Source organism: Schistocerca americana, unplaced genomic scaffold, assembly GCF_021461395.2.
Source record: "Schistocerca americana isolate TAMUIC-IGC-003095 unplaced genomic scaffold, iqSchAmer2.1 HiC_scaffold_254, whole genome shotgun sequence".
NCBI lineage: Eukaryota > Metazoa > Arthropoda > Insecta > Orthoptera > Acrididae > Schistocerca > Schistocerca americana.
In genome coordinates this window covers 132,501-137,500 of record NW_025725966.1, presented here as the reverse complement: position 1 = coordinate 137,500, position 5,000 = coordinate 132,501, and the positions used below count along the sequence as shown (strand labels likewise).

At 52.2% G+C, this 5,000-nt stretch overlaps 1 non-coding gene across 1 annotated transcript in view; it reads right to left on the bottom strand.

Annotated features, from left to right (window-relative positions):
* LOC124576628 overlaps positions 1-1,463 on the bottom strand; it is a 1,910-nt gene extending 447 nt beyond the window's left edge. The window contains exon 1 of the ribosomal RNA XR_006972560.1: positions 1-1,463. This exon is cut by the window's left edge and continues 447 nt beyond it. This is a non-coding gene — a ribosomal RNA (small subunit ribosomal RNA).
* Positions 1,464-5,000: the final 3,537 nt, after the last annotated feature.

Genomic DNA, 5,000 nt, shown 5'->3' with positions numbered 1-5,000 from the left:
AAGGATGTCACGCGACTAGTTAGCAGGCTAGAGTCTCGTTCGTTATCGGAATTAACCAGACAAATCGCTCCACCAACTAAGAACGGCCATGCACCACCACCCACCGAATCAAGAAAGAGCTATCAATCTGTCAATCCTTCCGGTGTCCGGGCCTGGTGAGGTTTCCCGTGTTGAGTCAAATTAAGCCGCAGGCTCCACTCCTGGTGGTGCCCTTCCGTCAATTCCTTTAAGTTTCAGCTTTGCAACCATACTTCCCCCGGAACCCAAAAGCTTTGGTTTCCCGGAGGCTGCCCGCCGAGTCATCGGAGGAACTGCGGCGGATCGCTGGCTGGCATCGTTTATGGTTAGAACTAGGGCGGTATCTGATCGCCTTCGAACCTCTAACTTTCGTTCTTGATTAATGAAAACATACTTGGCAAATGCTTTCGCTTCTGTTCGTCTTGCGACGATCCAAGAATTTCACCTCTAACGTCGCAATACGAATGCCCCCGCCTGTCCCTATTAATCATTACCTCGGGTTCCGAAAACCAACAAAATAGAACCGAGGTCCTATTCCATTATTCCATGCACACAGTATTCAGGCGGGCTTGCCTGCTTTAAGCACTCTAATTTGTTCAAAGTAAACGTGCCGGCCCACCGAGACACTCACTCAAGAGCACCCTGGTAGGATTGCAACGGGGTCCGCCTCGGGACGCACGAGCACGCACGAGGCGCGTCGCACGCCTTCGGCTCGCCCCACCGGCAGGACGTCCCACGATACATGCCAGTTAAACACCGACGGGCGGTGAACCAACAGCGTGGGACACAAATCCAACTACGAGCTTTTTAACCGCAACAACTTTAATATACGCTATTGGAGCTGGAATTACCGCGGCTGCTGGCACCAGACTTGCCCTCCAATAGATACTCGTTAAAGGATTTAAAGTGTACTCATTCCGATTACGGGGCCTCGGATGAGTCCCGTATCGTTATTTTTCGTCACTACCTCCCCGTGCCGGGAGTGGGTAATTTGCGCGCCTGCTGCCTTCCTTGGATGTGGTAGCCGTTTCTCAGGCTCCCTCTCCGGAATCGAACCCTGATTCCCCGTTACCCGTTACAACCATGGTAGGCGCAGAACCTACCATCGACAGTTGATAAGGCAGACATTTGAAAGATGCGTCGCCGGTACGAGGACCGTGCGATCAGCCCAAAGTTATTCAGAGTCACCAAGGCAAACGGACCGGACGAGCCGACCGATTGGTTTTGATCTAATAAAAGCGTCCCTTCCATCTCTGGTCGGGACTCTGTTTGCATGTATTAGCTCTAGAATTACCACAGTTATCCAAGTAACGTGGGTACGATCTAAGGAACCATAACTGATTTAATGAGCCATTCGCGGTTTCACCTTAATGCGGCTTGTACTGAGACATGCATGGCTTAATCTTTGAGACAAGCATATGACTACTGGCAGGATCAACCAGGGAGCTGCGTCAACTAGAGCTGAGCAGCCGGCCGCCCGGGAGTGTGTCCCGGGGGCCCGCGCGAACACGCAAGCGTCCGCTCAATTATTCTGCAAACAGGAGGAGGCTGAGCTCCCCTGCACAATACACCTCGAAACCCTCTCAGGTCCCGGCGGCGCGCAGCGCCGTCCTAAGTACTTGGTCGGGTTCGAGAGAGGCGCAATCGCCCGGAGTTTGGCGAGTAGACGCTTTAGGTGCGACCACCCGTGCTCCCAACTGAGCTTGCCGCTGCCGACAGAGGCCCGGGAGCGTGCTGTCGTGGCATTGCCGGCGGGAGACAACACGCGCCACCTACGGTGACCGGCAGCTCCAACGCCAGCGCCACAGAAGGACAAAAGCCCCACTTGGGTGCCGAAGCGAACTCTCCCAGCACAGCGCACGCGCCAACACGTCCGCACAGCTGCGATACAAACCACCTGCGAGAACCGCAGAGGCGACCGAGCAGCAGACGGCGTCGCGGCGCCGAGCGCCGGGCGGCGGCGCATCCTCAGCGCACACAGTCCTCAATCGGACCAGCACACTGCAGATGTCCACCGCGCTTCGCACCGGGCCCGCGAGGACCTACTTTGGCCGCACGGCGCCGCGTGCAGGGTGCGCCGGCGCGCAGCTGCGCCGCCTGCCGCCTCCGTCGGCCGGCGCGCCTGCCACTGGCCGCCCCCACCAGCCGGCTGTAGCGCGTGCGCCCACGCACCGCGCGGCCAGCACGCCGGGAGGCCCCCCCTCACCGGCCGGGGACGGTCCCACCCAGCCACCGCCGCGTATCGCTTCACACCCAGATGCCATTCACGTTCGTGGGCATGGTGGGTATCGCTGGAACAACCGGTTGGTAGCTCAACCGATCGTCGCCATCACTGATTCACCTCTAGCGAGAACAACCGCACCACAACGGTTTACCAGTTGTTCATTTGCATAACGTCACCAGCAAACGTAGGCGTCCATCGCCATTTGCAAATTCAACGATTGTTGCATGCCTGTGTCAGGTGTCACGACACACTATGTCTGCCCACATACACGCAACAACATGTGCACGCTTCGCGAACACGTGGAAGGTGGCCCCCGTACGTATGCGATGTCCATTGCGCGAACGACTGTCAACCGGCCTCTGTCGCATGTCGCAGATGTGGAACGCAGTGCACCATGCTATCACGGTGTGTGAGAAGAGACGACTACGTCTGACAACACGCGCCACTACATCAACAGACGGCTCATGCTGATCGCCATCCAGGGCATACCACACTGCAATCCAGCTCTTATAGGGAGACGACACGTAGCTGAGTGCACAACATTTGGACCGCATGGTTCGCCGTTGTTGGCGCAGTCGTTGTACGGTCACATGTACCACGATGTATCATTCAGTACATGAGGACCAATGTGCAGTACAGTGTGTGATTTGGACGTACAACATCAGCGGACAGTTGACACAGGCCGTACCACAGCGTAGGCTAAGTGCTTCGCACATGCGAATGCCAATGAACAACTGCAAATGCCAATGAACAACTGCAAAGGGCATTGAGCATGTACGTCCTGCTGCCATCCACATTACAGTGTATAGCTGCAAGGTGTTTAACATGAAGCGATACACTGGGGACCGGGCAGTGCGAGTAGCAAACTATATTGCGGGGGTTGCAGTTAGGCAACACTACACTAATTTAACGCGTCGTATGACAATTACAGAGCAGGTTAAGGCCCAACGTGTGTTGGGTTAAGGCCCAACGTGTGTTGGGTTAAGGCCCAACGTGTGTTGGGTTAAGGCCCAACGTGTGTTGGGTTAAGGCCCAACGTGTGTTGGGTTAAGGCCCAACGTGTGTTGGGTTAAGGCCCAACGTGTGTTGGGTTAAGGCCCAACGTGTGTTGGGTTAAGGCCCAACGTGTGTTGGGTTAAGGCCCAACGTGTGTTGGGTTAAGGCCCAACGTGTGTTGGGTTACGTTAAGGGGCAATGTGGGTTACGTTAAGGGGCAATGTGGGTTACGTTAAGGGGCAATGTGGGTTACGTTACGGCGCAATATAGGTTACGTTACGGCGCAATATAGGTTACGTTAAGGCGCAATATCGGTTACGTTAAGGCGCAATACAGGTTACGTTAAGGCGCAATACAGGTTACGTTAAGGCGCAATACAGGTTACGTTAAGGCGCAATACAGGTTACGTTAAGGCGCAATACAGGTTACGTTAAGGCGCAATACAGGTTACGTTAAGGCGCAATACAGGTTACGTTAAGGCGCAATACAGGTTACGTTAAGGCGCAATGCAGGTTACGTTAAGGCGCAATGCAGGTTACGTTAAGGCGCAATGCAGGTTACGTTAAGGCGCAATACAGGTTACGTTAAGGCGCAATACAGGTTACGTTAAGGCGCAATACAGGTTACGTTAAGGCGCAATACAGGTTACGTTAAGGCGCAATACAGGTTACGTTAAGGCGCAATACAGGTTACGTTAAGGCGCAATACAGGTTACGTTAAGGCGCAATACAGGTTACGTTAAGGCGCAATACAGGTTACGTTAAGGCGCAATACAGGTTACGTTAAGGCGCAATACAGGTTACGTTAAGGCGCAATACAGGTTACGTTAAGGCGCAATACAGGTTACGTTAAGGCGCAATACAGGTTACGTTAAGGCGCAATACAGGTTACGTTAAGGCGCAATACAGGTTACGTTAAGGCGCAATACAGGTTACGTTAAGGCGCAATACAGGTTACGTTAAGGCGCAATACAGGTTAGGTTAAGGCGCAATACAGGTTAGGTTAAGGCGCAATACAGGTTAGGTTAAGGCGCAATACAGGTTAGGTTAAGGTACGACATAGGTTAGGTTAAGGTACGACATAGGTTAGGTTAAGGTACGACATAGGTTAGGTTAAGGTACGACATAGGTTAGGTTAAGGTACGACATAGGTTAGGTTAAGGTACGACATAGGTTAGGTTAAGGTACGACATAGGTTAGGTTAAGGTACGACATAGGTTAGGTTAAGGTACGACATAGGTTAGGTTAAGGTACGACATAGGTTAGGTTAAGGTACGACATAGGTTAGGTTAAGGTACGACATAGGTTAGGTTAAGGTACGACATAGGTTAGGTTAAGGTACGACATAGGTTAGGTTAAGGTACGACATAGGTTAGGTTAAGGTACGACATAGGTTAGGTTAAGGTACGACATAGGTTAGGTTAAGGTACGACATAGGTTAGGTTAAGGTACGACATAGGTTAGGTTAAGGTACGACATAGGTTAGGTTAAGGTACGACATAGGTTAGGTTAAGGTACGACATAGGTTAGGTTAAGGTACGACATAGGTTAGGTTAAGGTACGACATAGGTTAGGTTAAGGTACGACATAGGTTAGGTTAAGGTACGACATAGGTTAGGTTAAGGTACGACATAGGTTAGGTTAAGGTACGACATAGGTTAGGTTAAGGTACGACATAGGTTAGGTTAAGGTACGACATAGGTTAGGTTAAGGTACGACATAGGTTAGGTTAAGGTACGACATAGGTTAGGTTAAGGTACGAC